Here is a 26,642-nt window from a genome sequence, read left to right on the forward strand (position 1 = left end):
AGAGAGACCGTCCGAGCCCCTGAAGCCTGGGAAGACACCTGTTATAGGATAAAAGACAGCAATGACCTTGACAGTACAAACTACCGAATTCCCTTACAACACAGATTTTAAGCAGAAGGGGATAAGATTGGGGTGCAACCCCTACACATAGCGATGTCATGTGTGGTCGGCGGTCATGTACGTCATGAATTTAACGGTAATGACATGCAAGTGCGTGCGGCGGGGTTACCTGTGGAAATTATTATAATTTTTTTTTTGTGAACAGACCTGTGGAACATAAAACATTGGACATCTAGACAAAAATGTGAACCCGTATGCTGCTCCAGAGCTAGGTGCGCGGAACAAGCGGCAGAACAAATTACATATGACCAGCATGGATATACCTTGGAATTGTGTACTGGCTGGTATGGTATCAAGAACGGTCATGTAGACAACATTATAGCTATGGCATAACATGACTCATGAGATACGGAATACAGCGATTGCAACTTCCTTATAGCATCATATTTGAACAAATTGTTACAACCCAGGAGACTGTTAACACGTGATGGAAGGGACCAGCTACCGTGTGTCTGCGTGGATACTGTCAAGCTGGGGATATGAACCCGGCAGCACACTGGAAGCAACCATGGAGTCTGGAGAATAATACAGCTTGAGGCCGCAGCCTGAATGCATAACATGTGACCGAGTGATAGTGGTGACAGTGGCACAGACTGTGGTGCCGACAGCATTCTCCAGCAGAACGGGACATGCACGGAGGTAGGCAGTACTGCCGCTAGAAGGATTCTGCCAGTGGAATGCGACGCGTGCACCCGGCTTACATGGCCGCCCAGCGGGGGAGGGGTGTGCCGCGCGGCTGCCGGACCCTCCGCCACCTGAACGTGGGGCATGAAGCCAGGGGCACGCGACCGTTACCTGCACCGGGATACCTGCCGGACGGGAGCGGCTATAGATCTTGGAGGTGAAGCGCTGCAGTTCGCAGGACGCCGGACGCTGATCCACCACGTGACCCGGAAGTGACACGGCACACGCTGCTGTGCCGGGAATCGCGAAGGTAGCTCGAGGTAGTCGCGAAGGTAGCTTAAGTAGTCGATGCGGGAGCCTCCCCTCCCACAAATACGGCAACTGTTTCCTACACTTATCACTTGAACGCTTTTATTTTTTTAAGACTGAACAAACATATTTATTTTGTTACATGTATACAATTATAAATACTGTACATTCTATTGCACAAACTTTATAAATAAAAAAATAATAATGTATATAATCTGTAACTTTGTAACATACACATTTCTTAACTTTTACAATGGTACATGGGTTGCCACTTCTAACTTAACAACAATAATGTATCTTTAAATACATAGTTGACAAATGTATTGTTTTCTTCTTGCCTTCACACACTCAGATTCACTGTTTACACCAACACAGTTGAAGTGATACAACATTTTGCATTTAGAGCATTCTACCATTTGCTCTTTTGGCAGATGGATCTTGCAAATGCAATACTTGGTGAGTGTAAATTTCATTGACCAATATTTTGATTGTGGCTTTCTTAATTTACTATGTGGAAACATTGACAGTGACTATGTTTCGATACAGTTAACTAAATGTTCCCTCATCCTTTTTTGATCAAATACAATCTCTTGAATACTCACTCCATGTGCCAAAGAAATGGCATTCGCAATAGAAAAGAGCCCACAATCATTTGTTCTGGTTTGTTTCTGAAATGTTAAGCATTCAAGGTCAAGCATAGAGTATTCACCCATAAAAATAAAAAAAACACTGTACATATGTATTTGGTTTTTCAAACTCTCGGTAAGCTCACATTGCATTGAATCATACATTTTTAACGCTGACAACAATGTGAAACTAGCCAGTGCGCTTCAGTTGTACAATTTCGTCTGTCTTTTTCACTTTCTTAACCTGACCATGGGCAAGTAAGAGTATCAAATAGTCCAGCAAAGTGTGGGTTCTTGGATGACAAAAGATACTGGCAGATATTTATTTTGTCATCTAACCATTCATCTTTGTACCATCCTTTTGTCTGCATACGTGAGACTTATACCATTTATTACTACCCAGGTATCATTATCTTGTCTGGGACTAATGTCAGATATGTTGGCTGGGGTGGTTATCATGTCCTCTTCCACACTCTCCCAAACATCTTCTCGGAGATACTCCGCTTTTGCGCCAACCCTTTGGGAGGCTGGGTGCTTTGGTCGTCCATATTTCCGTATCGGTAGCGGCTTAAATTTTTCTGTTTTTTGGGCGATTCTATCAAAGGCAATCCAGCCTCTTTTGGTATAAAAGATGTTGATTTTTGAAGTAATTCTTCTATCCCTTGTTGTATGACATACAAATCGCTTACTTCGTGACTTAAAAATAAAGAATCAGAATTTTTTTGGGTGAGTTGATTGCAGTTTCTAATTACAACTGTTCTTAATGCTCTCCTTGGATTGGATTTTTTTAGTATGAATTAGACTGTCCCATCAATACATTTAAAAATGCAACACATGTGTTTGGGTAAAATTTTTACTCCCATGCAATCATCACACGTGCAGCTTTGCGTTAGGTTCACCTACATTGACTACATATTTTATTTTTTTTGTCTCAGTTTCACTTTTCACATGAAACAAACCAATAGAACTTTTTACATGTTCAATATGATTGATGTCAAGTGTGCTGCTCAGTCGGCTTAGAATAGGACACATTTTTTCTCTTAGCTGATTTCTCAAAAAACTTGGGATAGTGGAATCATATTTCCGATAAAATTCAGAACTTTGTACGTTTTAGCTCTAGATACCTGTGTAAAAATAAAATTAAACATATTACAACTTAATTACATTTTTTTTAAAAAAAATTTCAGCCTTCACAAAGTAAACATTCTATTCAGCATTTTAATAATGTATAATCCATGTTATATATGCATTATTGAAAATAAATTTGATTGATTAAAGATTATTGTAAAAGATTTAGACAAATATTTGTGAATTAACACCTTAAGGACTATTTATTTTTTTTTTTTTTTTTTTATTGCGTGTTCGTTTTACTCTCCTGCCTTCCTTCCAATAACTTTATTTGTCTGTTCACATAACCATACGAGGGCTTGTTTTTTGCAGGACAAGTTGTACTTTCTAACACCACCTTTTAATAATGCATATGATATAGTGGGAAGCAGGAAATAAATTCCAAATGGTGTGAATTTAAAAAAATAAAATTTCCACTACAGTAGTACTTTATTTTTATTTTTATTATGACATTTGATGTATAAGAAAATTGACCAGTTAATTTTATTCTACAGGTTAGTACGAATCCGTCATTACTTAATATGTATCGTTTTTCTTGTGTTTTGCTAGTGATAAAATAATCAGAAAGGGGGGGGGGGGGGAAAAAGATCCCTTTTTTTTTTTTTTTTTTCTCCATATTTTGACCCCTATAACTTTTTTGTATTTGTGTACGTTGCTGTGTGGGGTCTTATTTTTTGCTGGGCGATCTGAACTTTTCATTAAATACCATTCAGGGGGGTCTGACTTATTGAACAATTTTTTTTATTTTTTTTATAGTAGAGACCACAAATGGTGAATTTGCTATTTAGACTTTTTTTCCGTTTTTCTGTTTGCCATATGGGGGAATATGTTTATACTATGGGCATTTTTATACATTGCAACACGCATGATGTATAATTATTTTAATATTTTCATTTTGGCAATTTTTATTTTATTTATACTTTTATATATTTACCATAGGGAACTATAACATGCAAACACTAGAAAGCTATTCTCATACTCCAATGCACTAGCATTCGAATCTGAGAAAATTGCTTATTTCCTATGGAGCCCTATTACAGGCAAGGGCTCCATAGGAAATACTATGGAGCAGCCTGGTGTCATTCATAGAGACACAGGCTCCGGCTCCTCCTATAACCACACAGGGGAGTCGGAGCACAGATTAAAACTGAATGTGCATGCTCAGATGCTGTGGTCAGGATTGACCACAGCATCTGAGGGCTTAAATCTCAGCGATTGGCATTACTGTCGTTAGTGGAAATGAGCCGCAGGTGTCCGCTTTTAAATTATGCGTTCAACCCGCGGCTATGGCGCCCACACGGAGCGTGCGCCATCTTTAAATCGCATACAAGTGCCGTACAGATACGGCGCTGGTAGCGAAAGGGTTCAAGAAAATTTATCATGTTTTCTTTGTCTACATTTTCAAAAATCTACATCTATAACATTTTTAGAATGATTGTCTTGTGTAGGTGCTTTTGTTTAACAGGAAGAGTTTAATTTATTTATTGGTGCTATTTTAAGGTACATACGTTTTTTTTTATCAATCTTAAACTTTATGTAGTAATGTGACAAAAAATCTAATAGTTTTTTCACAATATATTTTTTTAAAGCATAGCCCATAGGGAGTAGATCATACAATATTTTTATATATGTTACTAATGCTTTAATAAAATACATAGAAGTATAAAAAGCTAAAAGAGGAATTGGCTCTGCAATGGCTATAAACACGAACCAATCATTGGATCATATAGAACAGTAGAGTTAGTTGAGGACCTACTTCCTCTATACTCTGTCTGATGCTCATTTATATACTGTACATGTGAAAAAAAAAGGGAAAACAATGTTTTATGACTACTATATTTATTTTGTTCTCATTAGCGGTCTGTAACAGCAAGAGACATGAGCTGATGCTGGACTGTATAGGTTTAAAACTCAAGATGTACCTATTGGTCTAGTGTTCATTCTGAACTTCATAAAACAGTTGAACCCCAAGTGGATTGTAGTGTTGAGTTTCGAAGATTCCTCGAATAGCCTCCCATCGCATATCACGTAATGTTGTCATTATGGCGAATGCCATAAAGTAAAAGATATGTACTATGCCAGAATTGTAGTTCATTTATCCTCCCCTAAAATATAGAATAAAAACAGTTAAATATAAACATTTAAGAAACCGTACATATATTTAAAACCATCACTTGCCTAAAAGTTAGAAAAAAAATCCAAAAATGGATTAAAAAAAATAAAAAATGCAAGTCTACTTAAAACCATGTATATAATTTTTTTTTAATACTTAATATTAAAACATTCCGTTACTGTTCTGATCTACATCATTAAGTTAATAAGTCTTTAGTACACAATGAAAATATACCAAAAAGGTAATATCAAATGAATGGAAAAGTCAAATTCATCCCAAAACAAAAATATTATTCATTGAAAAAGTTAGTTTTAATGCTCGGACATCTGGATAAACCATATGTATTGTCCCATAAGATGCATTATTTTCAACTAAAAGTGGGGGGGAAATGCCCTTGCATCTTATGGGTTAAATACTTATGATCACTTCCATTATGTAAGCACTCACTAGTACCGGAGGACCAGGAAGCTGTGAAGGCTATGTACTCACCATTTCCTGGTCCTTGGCTGTCGACTGACTGCTCAGAGTGAGGGCGCTCTGTTCATAGCAAAGCAGGCAGCAAGAGTAAGAGGATCTCAGTGGATGAGAGGAGCGGCAGCGTCCAGAACAAGTCTATTTTTTTGTCTTTTTATGTTATGTGAGGTCTCATTGAGGCCCATTTCACATTTGGGTCCAAGATTTGATGTGATTAAGGGTCTTAACACTGGGGGTCTGATTGGAGCTGAGGTCTTGGTGGCCTAACCAAAGCTGTAATGCAAAAACAAAATGTGCATGTTGGGAATCGTAGTTTCTCCACAACTGGAGTGCTGAAGATCGCTGATCCTTGCTTTAGACCATTTATATAATGTTATAACAGTTGACCAACATAAATATAGTAACTGTATTGTTTCTTTGACATACCCACAAACTAAAATAAGCACTTTATATCTATATGCAAATTGGGGCCTGCAAGTGCTCAGGGCCAGATAACCGCTCCCCTTAGATTAGATACCGCTCCCTCCTCTACTATTTCATCCTCCTCCTCTGGCTTAGATTTCATGCGTGCGCCACGCCTGAGCACAACTCTGCCAACTATCGACAGAGGCACTTACATTGCACATATAAGGGCCAAGTGGTGACTTCTTTACATTTGAAAATGGAATGTTCTCATATTAATGTTCTTATTTTAAAGTAGAATAATATTTATGCAGAACCCTTAAAGGTGTTCAAGTTTTTTTTCTACTTTGTATGTTTTTAACAAATCATAGGTAAGAGATTTCTAATTGACTACACTTGATCCACAGGGGCTCCTTTCTCATATTTCACCGAGGGTCACATGACATGTGAGGTCTCGTAAACAAGCCGAGCAGCAGGTCTGTCAGTACATAAGAAGTCACAGTGCTGGCCACGCCAGAGTTCCTGCCATCCCATGTCTAGCCCCTCACTGGATTGTTCAATGAATATTAACCCCTTATGAAGCATACACAGGGATGGTGGCTTTTCTGAGCAACTGCAGGTAGATACAAGATCAGCCATCCTCACCCTGCAGATAGAGCTGACAGACTGGAGGAGCTCTGCAGAGCACTGCACAAGAACAGGTAGGGGAAAGATCCTGTGTGTAGCAGCAGGGTTATTGTACAGCTGGGACTTGTAGTCCTACACATCAGATCTCTCCATCAGATTTACAGTGCAATTTTTTTTTTTTATTACTTAACTCTTACAACCCCTTTAAGTGGATTTAGTAAGCTATACAATAAAATGGTTACATCAGTTAGAAATTGTAATAGACAATTTTTATAAATGCCTCGTTTGTACTTTCTTTTGCTGATAAGTCTTTTCCCAAATGACACAGAAGAATTTTTCTTCCGACAACAAAGAAGGGAACACCATTAAAAGAAATTAATGAATCTCCAGTCACATTTGGGCTCCTCCACTGAATTTTCTCTTTACCAGTAGCCTTGAAATCTTTTAGATGGATAAAAATAAAACTATTACTTCAGTTACTTAAAATGAGCATTTCTGAACTCTAGATATACACCATAACAGCATAATATTAATACCTTCATTTCCAAAATGTTTTGACTTCTGGATAATTATATAGTTTTGATTTTGTATTCGCCTCAAAATACGAAACTGCTTGCTCAAGTCTTAGGCTACTTTCACACTTGCGGCAGGACGGATCCGACAGGCTTTTCACCATGTCGGATCCGTCCTGCGGCTATTTCGCTGTGCCGCTGGACCGCCGCTCCGTCCCCATTGACTATAATGGGGGCAGAGCTCCGGCGCAGCACGGCGAAAGGCCGCCGGACTAAAATTACTGCATGTCAGGCTTTTTAGTCCGGCGGCACGGCGAAATAGCCGCAGGACGGATCCGACATGGTGAACAGCCTGTCGGATCCGTCCTGCCGCAAGTGTGAAAGTACCCTTAGAATAGATTCAAAATGTTGAGTTTCTGGATCCGCATTACATTAATTTTTCTATGGGAATAAAAAATGATTAAGCCAACCTTAAGATATTAAAAATAATAAAATAGACTTATAAATTACACTTGATACAGTCAATTTTCCAAAAATGTGTATTTATCTGATCCAAAACTTGGTGGCTCTCCAATAGAGAGCCACAGATTGGAGATCACCAGTTTAGTAGATGCCCACATTGATTTATTACAGAAATCACTGTGGAACTGCTGTAGATGCCATTACATATATAATACATTGTCTGCTGTTTACTATTGATTGACTTTTTCTCTGGATAGATCATCAATATCAGATTGGAAAGTGTTTCGGTTTCCTGGCACCCCAGCCCATCAGCTATATGAAGAGAAGTAAGCGCTTGTACGAGCGAAGCCCTCACTGTTCTGTGTACCTGATGTCCACTGCAATTGCACTGGTGATTGGTGTGATTACAACTATGGCGCCCCCATTCACTCCTATGGGGCAGCTCTTTCCTATGCACTTGAGCAAACATAGCCATCACAACTATCTGATCACCCCAATTTTTATTTAAAAAAAATGGAGAATTGGCTATTTTGTTTTTAAATGTATTTATTTTCTCGTTCTGCCATTGTTGCCACCATTGTAAGAAATATGGACATACTGAATCAATGTGCTGGCAGTTAAACGGGCAACCCCTGAGGCAGAGGACCGCCCCTCGGGAGGTAGAACAGTAGGTCCAAAGGATCCAAGCTGGATGCCTAAGTATGTAGGATCCTGTCCAAAAATTTAATTATGTATCAACGGGATACCCTTTGAAGCCCTGTTGGATACTGGGTCACAGGTCACCACCATTCAACGGTCTGCCTTTGACAAGTTTTTGGATCCAAGTCTCCTCACCCAGCCACCAGAGTCCTGGCTAGATATCGTTGCCAGCAATGGTAAGCCAGTGAAAGTCCATGGGTATTGAGAACCTACCCTTCAGGTGGGAGAAGCCACCCGGCCACAGCAAGGCGTGATTGTGGTACAAGCAGGAGATGAAGGAGGACACCGTGTGATCTTAGGGACCAACGTTCTTAAAAATCGTTACTCCGAAGTGCTTGATGCATTGAATCAAACTATATCTTCAGCCTCGCCTGCTTCCAGAAGAGTTATTCAAAAGACTATCAGTGTGCTCAACAAAAGGTTCGCCAACAAAAAAGGAGAAATTTGTACTATCCAGATCCGGGATAACCGGCCGGTAATACTGCCTCCAAATTCCCAAATCTTCCTGTGGTGCTGTTAGGGATCCAGGGCCAGAACCTATTCCCATTGAGAATCATCCCTTCATACGGACAGCCAAGAGCCTGGTGACCGTGTCTCAAGGTAAAGTGCCTGTCTGTTTAATTTACTTTGGTGATCACCCCGTTTACTCTCCTTAAACACTGCCCCGTTTCTCAGCTTTTCCAGGTGTCTTTCTAGGATGTGATCCATCTGCCTGCCACGGAGGCGTTCCAGACCACCCAGAGCAGCAGCACCCCTACGACATCCTGGTGGGAAGAACGTCATGTGGGGAACAAATCCACCCGGAAGGAGCAAATAGAGGGAGTTCTGAATCTGGTGAAGGAGCACCACCTGGCTTTCAGCAAGCACTCTACAGACTACGGGGAGGTCAGTGTAATCAAACACACCATACCCACTGGCCCTCACCCTCCTATTAAGGAGAGACACAGACCCATACCACCTACTACCTATCAGTCTGAAAGAGATGATACAAGAGTTGAAAGACTCTAATATAATCCGGGACAGTCATAGTCCCTGGGCTGCGCCCCTAGTTCTTGTCCAGAAAAAAGATGGCAGCATAAGGTTCTGTGTGGATTACAGAAAAATCTATCAAATCACCCACAAAGATGCATATCCATTGCCACGCGTTGAGGAGTCCTTGACTGCCCTGGGGTCATCAGCCTATTTCTCTACCTTGGACTTAAGCAGTGGGTACTGGCAAGTACCCATGGCCCCAGAAGATCGAGAAAAGACTGCTTTCACTACACCTATGGGCCTGTTTGAATTCAATTATATGCCGTTTGGACTGTGTAACGCTCCAGGAACGTTCCAGAGGCTGATGGAACGTTGTTTAGGCCATAGGAATTTTGAGACTGTACTATTATACCTGGATGATGTCCTTATACAGGTCCTTCTCAAAAAATTAGCATATTGTGATAAAGTTCATTATTTTCTGTAATGTACTGATAAACATTAGACTTTCATATATTTTAGATTCATTACACACCAACTGAAGTAGTTCAAGCCTTTTATTATTTTAATATTGATGATTTTGGCATACAGCTCATGAAAACCCAAATTTCCTATCTAAAAAAATTAGCATATTTCATCCGACCAATAAAAGAAAAGTGTTTTTATTACAAAAAAAGTCAACCTTCAAATAATTATGTTCAGTTATGCACTCAATACTTTGGTCAGGAATCCTTTTGCAGAAATGACTGCTTCAATGCGGCGTGGCATGGAGGCAATCAGCCTGTGGCAATGCTGAGGTGTTATGGAGGCCCAGGATGCTTCGATAGCGGCCTTAAGTTCATCCAGAGTGTTGGGTCTTGCGTCTCTCAACTTTCTCTTCCCAATATCCCACAGATTCTCTATGGGGTTCAGGTCAGGAGAGTTGGCAGGCCAATTGAGCACAGTAATACCATGGTCAGTAAACCATTTACCAGTGGTTTTGGCACTGTGAGCAGGTGCCAGGTCGTGCTGAAAAATGAAATCTTCATCTCCATAAAGCTTTTCAGCAGATGGAAGCATGAAGTGCTCCAAAATCTCCTGATAGCTAGCTGCATTGACCCTGCCCTTGATAAAACACAGTGGACCAACACCAGCAGCTGACATGGCACCCCAGACCATCACTGACTGTGGGTACTTGACACTGGACTTCAGGCATTTTGGCATTTCCCTCTCCCCAGTCTTCCTCCAGACTCTGGCACCTTGATTTCCGAATGACATGCAAAATTTGCTTTCATCCAAAAAAAGTACTTTGGACCACTGAGCAACAGTCCAGTGCTGCTTCTCTGTAGCCCAGGTCAGGTGCTTCTGCCGCTGTTTCTGGGGAATGCGGCACCTGTAGCCCATTTCCTGCACACGGTGGCTCTGGATGTTTCTACTCCAGACTCAGTCCACTGCTTCCGCAGGTCCCCCAAGGTCTGGAATCGGTCCTTCTCCACAATCTTCCTCAGGGTCCGGTTACCTCTTCTCGTTGTGCAGCGTTTTCTGCCACACTTTTTCCTTCCCACTGAGGTGCCTTGATACAGCACTCTGGGAACAGCCTATTCGTTCAGATATTTCTTTCTGTGTCTTTCCCTCTTGCTTGAGGGTGTCAATGATGGCCTTCTGGACAGCAGTCAGGTCGGCAGTCTTACCCATGATTGTGGTTTTGAGTAATGAACCAGGCTGGGAGTTTTTAATGACCTCAGGAATCTTTTGCAGGTGTTTAGAGTTAATTAGTTGATTCAGATGATTAGGTTAATAGCTCGTTTAGAGAACCTTTTCATGATATGCTAATTTTTTGAGATAGGAATTTTGGGTTTTCATGAGCTGTATGCCAAAATCATCAATATTAAAACAATAAAAGGCTTGAAGTACTTCAGTTGGTGTGTAATGAATCTAAAATATATATAAGTCTAATGTTTATCAGTACATTACAGAAAATAATGAACTTTATCACAATATGCTAATTTTTTTTAGAAGGACCTGTATACTCCAAGATGTATGAGGACCATTTGAAACACCTGGGTGAAGTGTTTCAAGTTCTTACTAAATATGGCCTCAAAATCAAGCCATCCAAGTGCCACCTGCTGAAATCAGCGGTCAAATACCTAGGGGACGTTGACAGCCTGATCCTGATAAACTTGCTGCTGTCCGCAACTGGCCTACTCCTACCACCGTGAAAGAGGTGAGAAGCTTTCTCAGTTTTGCAGGGTATTACAGGCTCTTCATCCCGCATTTCGCACAAATTGCGGATCCCATCCAGGAACTCCTGAGGGGGCATCCAAAGAAGAGCCCAAAAACTCCTATTCCTGTTGAATGGAATGAAGAACGGGAAATTGCCTTTCAGCTCCTAAAGAAGAAGTTGACTGAACCCCCTGTTCTGGGTTACCCAGATTATCAGAAGCCGTTCCACCTCTACACAGATGCCAGTAAAAGAGGCCTGGGGGCCGTGTTGGCTCAAGTGCAAGATAACAGAGAGGGTAATTGCCTACGCCAGCAGATCCCTGAAGGGAGCTGAGAACGACCAGAACTACAGTTCCTTCAAGCTGGAGTTTCTTGCCTTAGTGTGGGCTGTGACCGAAAAGTTTAAAGACTATCTCGCTGCCACACCGTTTGTTGCCTTCACGGACAATAATCCCCTTGCGCATCTGAATACAGCCAAATTAGGGCACTAGAGCAAAGATGGGCCTCCCGCCTTGCCAACTATGACTTCACTGTGAAATTTCGGGCAGGCCGCTCCAATGATAACGCTGATGCCCTGTCGCGGCTTCCCAATACTGAAGCCCCAGATGCAGGGGCGTACATAGAAATCATTGGGCCCCATAGCAAGAATCTGAATTGGGCCCCCTAATTCCACCCACTACCCATCCCTGGCCCATCCCACCACCTGCCCTTTTTTGTTGTTGTTTTTTTCTGTTAAGGCGCTCACCGTACAGGTTCTTTTTTTTAATAGTGCAGACATTTTCGGCCGCGGCAATAGATAATATGATTTTTTTTTATTGTTTATATATTTTTATATGTAAAATTGGGGTGATTTAAATGTTTAATATATCAGTGTTTGTTTTGTTTGTTTTTTTCACTTTTTTTTTTTAACTATGAATCTATAATTTTTTTTTACTATTAATTGATCGTGGGACCTGAGGAGTTAAATTACTAGGGGGTGGTGCACTGTCCTGAGTCCTCTGAATAATAATGAGCCTTAGGCCTCTTGCACACTGCCGTGTTTCACGGCCGTATGCGGGCCGTGGAACCGCGGCCTGGATCCCTCCTGAGAGCAGGAGCGCACGGCGTCACTGGTTGCTATGACGCCGTGCGCTCCCTGCTGCCGCCGCCGCAATACAGTAATACACTGGTATGATCTATACCAGTGTATTACTGTACTGTGCCGGCAGCAGGGAGCGCACGGCGTCATAGCAACCAGTGACGCCGTGCGCTCCTGCTCTCAGGAGGGATCCAGGCCGCGGTTCCACGGCCCGCATACGGCCGTGAAACACGGCAGTGTGCAAGAGGCCTTATAGAATAGTGTTCCCCAACCCTGCAGAAACTCTTTCTGCTGCCCTCTTCCCCCCACTAACCATCCCCCCATGACACAGTACTCCAAATTAGCAATTAAACTGCAGAGTTCATTGGGGGGGGGGGGGGGCTGGGGCACACTGTCCTCCTAAATCCTCTATATAATAACCCTTTTAGAACAGTGCCCCCCCAAACCTGCAGGAACTCTTCTTGCTGCTGCTGCTGCCCTTTTCCCACAATACCCATCCCTCACCACACCCTGTGAACTTTTTTAAACGTAGAGTCTGTCACTCACTGCTGTGAGTGTACAACTTACTTTGTCCTTGGTGGCAGATTTGCAGTGGCACGCAACAGGCAAGGGGCATGCCAGCGATGCTGGGGGCTGGTTGTAGTTGGGATGGGACTTGGGTCTCAGTGGCAGTATAAGGCAGGTAGTGGCAGCGGCAGCGCGTGACGTGAGAGCGGTAAGCACAAGCCTGCCGTCCTGCCCATCCAGCCGCCTGCACAGTTCTGCTCTGATCTGCTGCTGTCTTCTGAGCCTGCGACTCGCACACTGGCCAATCAGCAGCAGGAGCTTTGCACCGCTAAATGCTGATTGGCCAGTGCAGTGCGAGTGCCCAGAGCAGAATGAGCGGCATTGCGGTATGTCACTGGCTGGGTCGAGGGAGGGGGGAGGGGGCTGAGCAGAGGGGAAGCAGGGCCCGCCCAAGCTTTAGATAGGGATCGGGACGGAAGACTGGCAATGATTAATACAAAACTACAGACATGGGGCGGAGCCTTTCATGCACTCCGGGCCCCCCCTTGCCACGGGCCCCATAGCAGCTGCGTGCGCTGCCTATATTGGCGGTACGCCACTGCCCAGATGAACCAAAGGATGCCTGGGAAGAAGTGGAAATGCCAGCGTTCTACAATAAATTTGCCCAGCAGGATAATATCCGTACTGAAAACCTCCCTGCTGCTGATCCTCCCTCATCAGATGTTCCTGAGTCCAGAGGCGACCAAGAAAGGTGGATTAAGCTCCAGTCCGAAAGTAGAGTCCTCGGTGAACTGCTCGACTTCCTTACCAGTGGGAAAACTCCTGAGAGAATCCGCAGGAAGAGTGCAGACCCAGAACTAGCGAGACTGTGGAGACATCGCCATCAATTTATTCCTTCAAAGAGGCCTGTTGCTCAGGAGTCTGGATCCAGTGTCCTGTGATAGGATATATCAAATCCTCCTACCACGTCGAGATGCCAGTCTGGTGTTGGAAATGTATCCCAACCAGTCCGGACACTTCGGCGTGCAGAAGACTGAGGCCACTATTCGCAGAAGATTCTATTGGATTGGGATGAGAGAAGATATTGAGAAATGGTGCAGAGAATGCACTGCCTGTGCTGTGGGGCGAACTGAACACCATTACTAGAGGGTGCCTCTCCATCCTATCGTAAGTAAAACTCCTTTAGAACTTGTTGCTATTGATCATGTGAAGTTGGAGCCAAAGTCGCTCAGGGTATACTTATGCCATGACTATTATTGATCACTTCACTAAGTTTGTCGTAGCAGGGCCTGTGAAAGACCTGACAGCTAAGACTACAGCAGAGGCGTTCTGGAAGCATTTCCTTCTGCCCTACGGCTGCCCAGAGAGAATCCTCACCGACCAAGGGTCTGCATTCGAGCCACAGCCGTTCCAAGAGATGTGCCTGCTGCATAATTGCCAGAAAGTCCGGACCACCGCCTATCATCCGCAAGGTAACGGACTCTGTGAAAAGATGAATCAAACTCTCATTGAAATGCTGAGAGCAGTACCCCCTGAGACGAGGGGTGATTGGCCTACTCTGTTGCCACAGCTCATGTATACCTATAACAACACTATTCATTGTTACACCCCGTTCTATTTGATGTTTGGCCGACAAGGGAGGTTGCCTGCGGATCACTCCCTGGGTGTGCAAGTGCCGGATGTGATTAACCCACTGCCAAGGACTGATTGGGTAGTGGAGCACCAAAGACGTCTCCTCAATGCTAAGGAGATCGTTCAGGAACGCATGGAGAATGCTCGGGAATGACCACAAAAAGACTATGACCAGGCTGCCCATGTGGAACCCCTAGCTCTAGGAGACAAGGTATGGTTGAAAAACAACCACCGAACCAGCAAGTTGGACAGTAAATGGGAAAGGATTCCCTATATTATTTCTGCCATCCCTAATGCTGAAGCTCATATTTACCAAGTCTCCAGAGAAGGTAAAGGTTCTCAAATTGTCCATAGAAATCGTTTAAAGCCTTGTATAGAAGGAGAACCGGCGGCAGAGGACATTGAGACGGAGTCTCCTGAAACTGAATTGCCAGCTCCACCTGTGGACCCTATGCAGGCTGTGGAGAACTTACTCTATGACAAAGAACCGCTCCATTGGTTTCTCACACACTGGCTTAACTTGATGGTCCCAGCTCCAGTTCCTGTTAGCCCTCAGCCTTAGGACACCTTGTCCCAGAGAGCTCCTGAAGTAGCTCCAGAGGCGGTGGGCTCCTCTGACCTTCCTGAGTCCAGGCAGGAAGAACCTCTGCCAGTAAGGAGGTCCACACGGTCTACCAGGGGGCACCCACCTGTGAGGTTTGAAGACTACATTATGGGCCCAGGTAGCCCCTCACGGGAAACCCCTGTTTAACCCTTTGCAAGCCTGGGTACGGACTCAAGTTATCCTTTGAGCCTCCAAGGACTTATGGTTGTTTGCATTTTCTATGGACTACTCCTGTTTTATTATGGACAATTTGCACTTCTATTTTTATAATGGACTATCCTGGTATTATTGATACGCTGCACCAGGTCAGCGCCCCTGTTCCCTTACATTATCCTGAGAGAAGAGAACGACTCCCCTTTTCACCACACCTTTCAGTGACACTGTCTGTCATATTTATATTGCTAATGTGGTGGTTGTTGTGCATGCCTGTTCTCATTTTGTCTTTCGGGCTGCGTTTTCCAGTTGGGCGGACCCCTTTATGTTGCGCCGAGGACGGGCAACGTCATAGCGTGGGGGTATGTAGTGTCCCACTAGGTAATGGTGGGCACTACACAAGGGTTAATGTGTTTATTGCATTTACTGTCATGTGTTGTATTTCCCTGTATTATCTGGGTGTCAGGGTGCAGTTTAGCCTCCCAGACGTTAGAGGGAGCTAGAGAGCCCTAGATATATATAGGAAGGCCCAGATGGGAGAGTTAGTGTATGCCAGGGGACTAGAAGGACCACCTAGTCAGCCTGAAGCTCCTGAGGCTAAGCTTAGCTCAGTTGAGACACCCCAGTAGTAGGAGAGCACCTCCTGGGAGAAACCTGCAGCCACCTTTCCAATCCAGCAGAGAATCCAGCTAAGAAGCAGAGGTACTATAGTATTTAAAGCAAGTGCCAATACTGGAGGAAGGATTATATATACCAAGGATTCAAGCCAGCAATTAGGCATGCGGGCCTTGGGATCCAGCCAGCTAGAATAGCTGTGGGGATAGAGCAGCATTGTACTGCAAAGCATTAACTGTATACCCTCCAAGTATCTTGCAAGATTGAAACCTGCTGTGCTGTGAAGTTAACCTGCTGTGCATTTGTACTGTGAAGGACTGCATTATCAACTACTGCAATTACTTGTATAAAGTTGGACTGTTTCACAAAGTAAAGCAACGTTTGGTTTACCAACTGTGTACTCCATTAATCCTCCTGCAAACCGGTGTGCCACCGTTACAGGCACTGGCGTCATGATTCTTAAAGGGACCTTACCTAAGGCACTCAAAATACCTGCAACATCCAGGGCACATCACACACCATCAGGCCTGGTCCCTACATCCAGAGTGTGCCCCAGAGGAACTAGTGTCTACCTCTCCTTCACTCCAGAGCCAGGCGCCGGAGTCACGTGACCGGAGAATGTCACGTGACCCAGTGACGTCAGAAGGTCCGTTTGGTGTCTGGAGTCTAGCCACTACTGTTATTGGACACATCTTCTGAGTGCTTCAGGACCTTTGGACTCCACGTGAAGGATATTTCAGCCTTTGGCTACTTCACAAGCCTGACTAAGGAAAACCAGGACCATTCCTGAGCTCTACTAACAGTAAGGCTACCATCTCCTTATCTGATAATTAGAGAGGGACATCTCACACCTGTCAGCAGAGGACTAGCAGCAGGTTTATCTCTGCACTGAGGCTGTTTTAAATGCATTGAATGAACTGTTACCAAAAGTCATCTTCAGTAAAGTTCAACTTTGAGTTTCACCATGCTTGCCTCAGCCTCAGTTTCTCTATTGACACTACGGTAAATGGTTGTACCGCCATACAAAAGGTACTGGCGTCACTATTACAAGGGACCTTGCCACTGGCACATTAATACCGACCACCAAGGGCACCTCAAACCACCTTCTGGCCAGTGTCCCTTACACCAGAGTGTGCCCCAGAGAATCCTTGTGTCATTCTCCTTTTCACTTATGCGAGCCTGCCCAGGGATGACATAACCGTGAGTAACCAGAACTGTATTTACCTCGGCCCACCGTGACCTCACACAATTCCCCTGCAAGGTCTGGCATACCGCAGGATTTCTGATAAATCTTATGTGCCTTTTAAGGAACTGGACGTGTGCATTGTTGTATTTTTGTGCACTGCAATAATTGAAATTGGCACTGTGTTCTGGACTTGCAAAACCCTGCTTTATTGTGGATTACCGATTGTGATTAAGCCCCAGCTGTTTATTGCTTCTATTGGGCCAAAGAACTGTTATGACTGCTTAAAGATTGTCTGCATGTGTTGCGCTATTCATCTACTACAAAACCACATAGTTAAGGCTACTTTCACACCTGCGATCGATCGGATCCGTTCTGAACGGATCCGCTCATATTAATGCAGACGGTGGCTCCGTTCAGAACGGATCCGTCTGCATTAGAACTTAGAAAAATTTTCTAAGTCTGAAAGTAGCCTGAGCGAATCCATTCCGACTTTACATTGACAGTCAATGGGGGACGGATCCGCTTGAAGATTGAGCCATATGGTGTCATCTTCAAGCGGATCCGTCCCCATTGACTTACATTGTAAGTCGGAACGGATCATCTCACCTCCGCACGGCCAGGCGGACACCCGAACGCTGCGTTATCGCAGAGCAGCATTGCGGGAAATTCAAAATTGTACACCCCTTCAGTGCTGAGAGCGCTAGCATCACCCCCTGTATACAGTAATTATTAAAGTTGCCGCCTACCGCTCCTGTAACGGTCCGGAGAGGCCGGGATATATGCAAATTGTGTTACTGCCCCTCTGCTGTGTCTTCGCGCTGAAGAGACGCCGCGCACGGGACTTGCATGACGTACTCTCGCGCATCGCGAGATTTGGTGCGACGAAGCGGAGGAGGTTCGAAACTGTCAGCCAGCCTCCATAAAGAGACAAAACCAAGTACAAGCCCCGATTTAACTCTGCAATCTATAAAGAGTCTATTGCCAATTTTATAAAGGGACATTTAAAGGGACACTGACAGCCCCAATTAGCATATTTAGGTATATATACGTGAGTACAGGTCTTATAAAGTCTATTAAAATGATCTAAGTATCCCCCTGTCCACCTTATAAGTACCAAAATATAAAGTTATATAACCTGCTTGTCCGGTCACCAATCTGCCCAAGGGGCGGCGTTTCATCACAAAATGCGCCCAGCCAGCCGCTCCTAACTGCCGTTCTGAAGCCCCTCTCCCGACTCAAGTGCCCGGCGCATGCGCATAAAGCAGAGGCTGCAGCACTTGAGTCCGGAGAGTTGTAGCTGCCGCCCAGCTAAGTGAATATTGATGAGCTGGGCGGGGCTTCAGAACGGCAGTTAGGAGCGGCTGGCTGGGCACATTTTCAGATGAAACGCCGCCCCTTGGGCAGATTGGTGACCGGACAAGCAGGTTATATAACTTTATATTTTGGTACTTATAAGGTGGACAGGGGGATACTTAGATCATTTTAATACTTTATAAGACCTGTACTCACGTATATATACCTAAATATGCTAATTGGGGCTGTCAGTGTCCCTATACTCATATTACTCCGCAATAATCTCCGGCCTGCACCAGCCGATCGCTGCTTAAAGGGACATACACCCACAAAATCTAATTTAGCCTGCAGCATTTGAATAAAACATCATTGTCATGTCTGTCCAGGAGGAAACCGCGCAGTTTGCCCTCAGCAGATTCCCCCCCCCCCCCCCCCCTCAGCAGCCGCAGCTGGCCCCAGTTCACCACCAACCGCTGCAGCAGCCATCATGATTCCACTAACCATGCCCTACTACTTTGGGGCCCCTTGATTCCCCTGCTACTCTGGTGAAACTCACACCCTAAGAGGCTCTAAAGAGAAAATGTGTGCCTTGTTCAGATTGTACCCTGTTTCCACAGAGCAGCAAATGGAAATTCTTCTAGCCCAATTAGATGGAGCCGCACTCCGGGAAGTGAAGTCCTGGCCTAGCTCTGAAAGAAGAACCCTGGGACAGATCTGAGAGACTCTACACCACCTTTTGAACCCAAGACAGTATCAGAAGTCAAAATGAGGTTCTTTAGCACAAAACAACAAACCGGTGAGTCACTCAGACTTTGCATTGTCATTACAAGAAGCCCTTAGAGCTGTGGTTCAGGTAGACCCCCGTGAGGCAGAGAACCAAGACAAAACTTTAAAGGATTCATTGAAGGTGTTGGCACTGACAATCTAAAAAGCCAGTTGAGAATGTTAGCTGCACAAAACCCAAGTATCACCTTCCTAGACTTTAAAGAGCTAGCCATTAGCATTCTAGGAAAGAGTCTGCAGACAGAGTCTACTAAAATTGCTGAAACTCTTGTCCCCACACCTGCTACCCCTTCAAAATGTTGTCCGGTAGCCACTCAGGTAGCCCAATCTTCAGACCCTGATGCCGTAGCAGCCTTGACAGAACAAGTTAAAGGGATTCTGTCACCAGGTTTCACCCCTGTCAGCTAAAAATATGCTGATGTTCAGGGCATCTTCACGATTCCTAATGTGGGCTTATAAATGTCATCTGTAGGCTTATTTAGCTAAAAAAACAGCTTTTACTAACCTGTCAGTCAAACAAATAAGGTGTCCAAGGGGATGTTAATGGATGCAAGGTGCCGGCCGCACCCGCCGCCGTTCGTGCCCAGCGCCGCCTTTCCAGACTTCTGCGCCACCTCCTAATCCTCTGTGCCGCCTCTCGCTCTCCCTCCCTCCCCCTCCTTCTGCTGTAAGATCTCGCGCTTGCGCACAGGGCTCTGCCTGATGCGCCTGTGCGGACTTCTCCATTTGGCTTCATACTGCGAAGTGCGCATGCGCCGGCAGTTCGCTCAACCCCTGTATGCGTGAGATCTTACAGCAGGAGGGGGGGAGGGAGAGCGAGAGGCGGCACAGAGGATTAGGAGGCGGCGCAGAAGTCTGGAAAGGCAGCAAATGACCGCTCCAACGCCTGCAGGCGACCTATTTGCGCTTACTGTCATAAGATAGGACATACAGAACCAATGTGCAGGCAGTTAAACGAGAAACCCTCGCGGCTGAGGACCGCCCCTCGAGTGGTAAACCAATAGGTCCACAAGATCCCAACTGGATGCCCAGATATGTAGGATCCTGTCCAAAAGTAGCAATCCGAATTAACAGAATTCCTTTTGTAGCCCTACTGGACACCGCATCCCAGGTCACTACCATCCTACGGCCTGCATTTGATAAATACTGGGACCAGAACCAACTTGCACAACCACCAGAATCCTGGTTGGAACTTACAGCTAGCAACAGGAAACCCGTGCCCATACATGGTTATTGGGAACCCACTCTGCAAGTAGGAAAAACCACCCTACCTAGACTGAGACAAAGGTGGTTCTGCAGTGATCCTAGTAATGAATGTCCTTAGGAATTGTTGCAATGAAATGCTTGAGGCATTACACCAATCTATGCCTAATGCTTCACCTGCTTCCAAAAGGAGCATACAACAAACCATCCGGGTGCTAAAAGCACAACAGAAGTTCGCCAATGGCAAAGGAGAAATCTGCTGTGTCTGCATACGAGGTAACCAGCCTGTGATCCTTAAGCCAAATACAGAGACACTCTTATGGTGCCGTGCCGCCCAGGGAATTCAAGGTCAAGACTACCAAGCAATGGTAGATGACCATCCTCTAGTCAGAGCTGCAAGGAGCTTAGTGACTGTTTCCCAAGGAAAAGTGCCCGTCCGTCTAATAAACCTGAATGATCACCATGTTACCCTCCATAAACATTATTCTGTTGCTCAGTTATTACAAGTCTCTTTCCGGGATATTATCAACGTGCCTACCACTAAAACTGGATAATCTGCGCAGAGCTCCAGTACTCCGGAACATACTCCACCTGCATCATGGTGGGAAGAACTCAATGTGGGAGACAACTCTACGCCCAAAAACCAAATTGAAGGAGTTTTGAACACTGTGAAGGAACATCTTTAAGCCTTCACTAAGCACTCTATGGATTATGGGGAAGTCTGTGGGATCCAACACACTATCCCTACCGGTTCTCATCCCCCAATGAAAGAAAGGTACCGGCCTATACCACCAACAATGTACCAATCTGTGAAACAAATGATCCAAGAGATGAAGTATTCCAATATTATCTAAGACAGCCATAGTCCATGGGCTGCAGCCTTAGTTCTTGCCCGGAATAAGGATGGCAACATTAGATTATGTGTGGACTACAGAAAACTCAACCAAATCACCCACAAGGATGCCTATCCTTTACCCATAATTGAAGAATACCTGACAGCACTGGGATTATCAGCCTATTTCTCCACTCTTGATCTGACCAGTGGATACTGGTAAGTAAGTACCCATGGCTCCTGAAGACCGAGAGAAAACAGGTTTTACCACCCCCATGGGCCTATTTGAATTTAATTCCATGCCCTTTGGACTTTGTAATGCACCAGGAACATTTCAACGTCTAATGGAACGCTGTTTAGGCCATAGAGTAGGACAGTTTCAAAGTTTCTATCTGGACGATGTCATTATTTATTCCAAATCCCATCTTGCAGAAGTCTTCCAAGTCCTCATTAAACATGGACTCAAGCTCAAACCATCTAAGTGCTACCTGCTGAAGTCAGAAGTCAAGTACCTGGGACCTGTTGTCAGTGGAGAAGGTGTTAAACCAGATCCTGAAAAGTTAGCTGCAGTCCGGAATTGGCCTACTCTGACTACAGTAAGGCTGAGTTCACACGAGAGTGTCCGGATGCGTTGCGGCAAACCTGCGCGAGTAGGTACCCAATTGCAGTCAGTTTTGACTGCGATTGCGTTCAGTTTTTATCGCACGGGTGCAATGCGTTTTGCACGCGCGTGATAAACTTACTGTGGTACCCAGATCCAAACTTCTTCACAGAAGTTCAGGTTTGGGTTCGGTGTTGTGTAGATGTTGTTTTTCCCTTATAACATGGTTATAAGGGAAAATAATAGCATTCTTTAATACAGAATGCTTAGTAGGTCGTCAATTGAGGGTTAAAAAATAAACTCACCTTCTCCTCTTGATCGCGTAGCTGCCGGTCTCTTCTTTCTTTAATCATGAGCTGCCGGCTAAAGGACCTGTGGTGATGTCAGATCACATGGTCATCACCATGGTGATGGATCATGTGATTGGACAATGTCATCTGACGTCACCAGTGTTCCTTTAGCCGGCAGCTCATGATTAAAGAAAGACCAGCAGCTACGCGATCAAGAGGAGAAGGGGAGTTTATTTTTTAACCCTCAATTGACCACCTACTAAGCATTCTGCATTAAAGAATGCTATTTTCCCTTATAACCATGTTATAAAGGAAAATAATACAGTGAATAGACTTTCACGCATGGTTGCTAAGATGACAATCGCACCGCATCTGCACTTGATTGCGGATGTTTGCGATTTTCACTCAGCCCCATTAATTTCTATGGGTCCTGTGTTGCGTGATAAACGCACAATATAGAGCATGCTGCGATTTTTCACGCAATGCATAAGTGATGCGTGAAAATCACAGCTCATGTGCACAGCCCCATAGAAATGAATGGGTCCCGATTCAGTGCGGGTGCAATGCGTTCACCTCCCGCATTGCACCCGCGTGGAAAATCTCTCCCATGTGAACTCAGCCTAAAAGAGGTGAGAAGTTTCCTTTGTTTTGCAGGATACTACAGATGCTTCATCCCTTACTTCACAAAAATTGCTGAGCCAATTCAGGAACTCCTAAGGGGACACCTAAAGAAATACCAGAAGATGCAGATACCTGTGAAGTGGAATGAAGACAGGGAAATTGCCTTCCAGCTCTTGAAAAAGAAGCTGACCGAACCACCTGTTTTGGGATATCCAGATTACCAACAGCCCTTCCATCTCTACACTGATGCCAGCCAGAAAGGCCTGGGAGATGTCCTGTCTCAAGTGCAAGAAGGTAAAGGGAGTAATTGCTTATGAAAGGAGCCGAAAGGAATGACCAGAACTACAGCTCTTTCAAGAGTTCCTCGCACTTGTGTGGGCTGTCACCGAAAAATTTAAGGATTACCTTGCAGCAACTCCCTTCATAGCTTTCACCGATAACAACCCACTTGCGCATCTCAATAGAGCCAAGCTAGGTGCCTTAGAACAAAGATGGGCCACATGCCTTGCTAACTACAACTTCACTGTAAAATAAAGAATGGGCAAATCCAAAGAGAATGCAGATGCCTTATCTTGCCTGCCTACTAAGGAAGATCCTACTACACATGTAGATGACTGGGAAGAAGTGGAGCTGCCAAGTTTCTACAAAAACTTTGCCCAACAAGACATCCCCTCCATTAAAAACAAGAGTCATAAATCCCCATCCACAAAACAATCCAGAATCCCAAATTGAAAAGGAGAGATGGATCAAACTTCAGTCAGAAAGTAGAGTTATCTGAGAACTACATGACTTCCTCACCAGTGGAAGAACACCTGAGAGAATCCGCAGAAGAAATGCAGACTCGGAACTGTTGAAGCTGTGGAGACACCGAAAACAACTTTCTGCAGAAGGGCCTACTATTGAAAAGAAGCCTGGATCCAGTTACCTATGACGGGGTATACCAAATCCTAATTCCCCGTCGGGATGCAAGCATCATTCTTGTACCATGACAAATCAGGACACTTTAGCAGGCAGAAGACAGAAGCTACCATCCGTAGACTATTCTATTGGATTGGAATGAGAGTAGACATTGAGAAGTGGTGTTGAGTAGCCTGTGCTATTGGACAAGGTGAAAAGCATGACCAAAAAGCACCCTTACATCCTATTGTAAGCCAAAAACCATTGGAGATCGTTGCAATTGACCTATGTGAAGTTGGAACCAAGTCGCTCAGGTTACACATACGCTATGACCATCATTGATCACTACACCAAATTTGTTGTAGCTGTACCTGTTAAGGACTTGACCGCTAAAACAACTGCAGATGCCTTCTGGAAACATTTCCTGTTACCATACAGATGTCCAGAGAAAATCCTTACAGACCAAGGATCTGCCTTTGAGTCGCAACTCTTCAAAGAACGGTGTTCAATTCACCATTGCCAGAAAATCAGAACAGCTTACCATCCCCAAGGTAATGAACTTTGTGAAAAAATGAACCAGACCTTAATAGAAATGCTTAGAGCTGTGCCACCTGCTACCAGAAATGATTGGCCTACTCTTCTACCTCAAATGATGTATACCTATAATAAATACCCTTCACTGTTCCACAGGGTATACACCTTACTATCTCATGTTCTACGACAAGGTAAACTACCTGCTGACCATACTTTGGACATACAAGTGCCAGATGCCATCAATCCATTGCCAAAAACTGATTGGGTGAGCGAACACCAAAGACGTCTAGCTGATGCACAAGAAATTGTTCACCAACGCATGGAACATGCTCACAAAAAGAATATGACCAATCTGCCAATAGCAGAGCCTCTTGGAATTGGTGATTGTGTGGCTAAAGAACAACCACCGTACCAGCAAATTGGACAGCAAGTGGGAAAGAGTTCCCTACATCATTTCAGCTATCCCTAATCCAGCAACTGACACTTATGAGATCACCAGAGAAAACAAATCACCTCAAATAGTTTATCGCAATCGCTTGAAATTGTGTAACAAGGAGAAAGATACTCCAAGAGAAATCCTTCCAGATGAAACTGTTACAGAGGAATCTCAACCTCCAGTTCAAGTGCCTGAACTATCAGCTAAGTCTGTAGACCCTATACAAACTGTTGAAAAACTGAAACAGATCCACTACAATGATTCCTTACACCCTGGTTAAACATTGCTGTGCCTGCACCAGTCAGTACAGTGTCACATCAGCCAGAGGAACCGCCTCAAGAAGAAGTTCCGGAAATACAGGAAACTCCAGAAATACCAAGTTCCCCCTGAGCCAAGGTCAGAAGAACCCCTACTTTGCAGATCCAGTGACCTCACACACCATTTCCCTGCAAGGTCTGGCATACCGCACATGTCCTATTCTTGTCCGCAATTGCAGACAAGAATAGGCATTTTCTATTATAGTGACTGTGATGTGCGGTCCACAAATGGCGGAATGCACATTGCCGGTGTCCGTGTTTTGCGGACTAGCAAAACTCTTATGGACGCGTAAATGGACCCTCATAGTAAAATTATTAAAGGTTACGTTTTATCTTTATGTATATTCATATTGATGTGGATTGCCTTCCTTGTACAATGTTATATTATACTTTCTATGTTAGAAAGTATATTATATTGCATTTGTTTTGTGCGGTTTTGCTGCGACACTGCAGGTATATAGAGGGACAAGCGTTATTGGAACAAATAATTTCTACTGGTGTGATATACCAGTCACCAATAATAATAATTTGATTGAAGCGGGGTGTTGTATACCAATATACGTTCTTTATAGCGCATTTGGGTACTGTATGCGCGTACGTGAAAATTATATTGCCGATATTTTGCATTAAAAAAATTATGAATGACTATCTCAAATTCAAATAATACATCTGGTATGTCACTGTCCATGTTGTGGGACTATTTGTGCACTTCTAGTAATTATTCCTTGGCTGCAAATATGAGCTGAAGGTTTTTCAGGTTCGCCTGCCATTAAAATGAATGGGACCTGCCGCGAACTTGCGGTTCGAACATTTGATCGCGTTCGCACACCGTCCCGGCAGATGTTTGCCCATCACTAATTACTGTCCATGATCCTTACCCCCCTTCCTTTGATTCCGGATTTGTTTAGTCAGATTGTCGGTGCCAAGGTGTTCTCTAAATTGGATCTGAGGGGGGCATATAATTTGGTAAGAATCAAGGAGGGGGATGAGTGGAAGACCGCATTTAATACCCCCTGAGGGTCATTTTGAAAACCTGGTCATGCCCTTTGAGTTAACCAATGCTCCTGCGGTTTTTCACTTTGTCAATGACATCTTTCATCATCTGGTGGGGAGGTTTGTCGTTGTATACCTTGATGACATACTAATTTATTCACCTAATATGGAGACTCATCAGGATCATGTGAGACAGGTGTTACAGAGAATAAGTTGTATGCTAAGATGGAAAAGTGTGTATTTACTGTACAGGAAGTGCAATTTCTGGGTTACCTGCTCTCATCCTCAGGTTTTCGTATGGATCCCAAGAAGGTCTGTGCTGTGTTGGACTGGGATCAACCCAAAAATCTGAAAGCAGCGCTTATGCGGTTTTTGGGGTTTACCAACTACTACCGTAAATTTATCTTGAACTATTCGGTGGTTAAACCTTTAACAGACATGACTAGGAAGGGTGCGGATATTTGTCTGGTCTGATGCAGCATTACAGGCCTTTTCTGCTATGAAAGAATGTTTTGCTTCAGCCCCTATTCTGGTGCAATCGGACGTGACTCGGACATTTATTGTTGAGGTTGATGCTTCTGAGGTAGGGGTAGGAGCAATCTTGTCGCAGGGTCCTTCACCTAGTAAATGGTGCCCATGTGCATTTTTCTCTAAAAAAAATTCTCTACTGCTGAAAGGAATTATGTGGGGAATAGGGAATTGCTGGCCATTAAGTTGGCGTTCGAGGAATGGTGGCATTGGTTGGAAGGAGCAATTCACCCTATTACAGTAATACGGATCACAATAATCTGGCCTACCTG

The 26,642-nt window shown here is 44.3% G+C and overlaps 1 long non-coding RNA gene across 1 annotated transcript in view; it reads right to left on the minus strand.

The window, feature by feature from the left end:
- Positions 1-4,821: 4,821 nt before the first annotated feature.
- LOC122941449 overlaps positions 4,822-26,642 on the minus strand; it is a 97,470-nt gene continuing 75,649 nt past the window's right edge. The window contains exon 3 of the long non-coding RNA XR_006390451.1: positions 4,822-4,912. This is a non-coding gene — a long non-coding RNA (uncharacterized LOC122941449). The remainder of the gene's footprint in view (positions 4,913-26,642) is intronic.

This window comes from Bufo gargarizans, chromosome 6 (genome assembly GCF_014858855.1).
Source record: "Bufo gargarizans isolate SCDJY-AF-19 chromosome 6, ASM1485885v1, whole genome shotgun sequence".
NCBI lineage: Eukaryota > Metazoa > Chordata > Amphibia > Anura > Bufonidae > Bufo > Bufo gargarizans.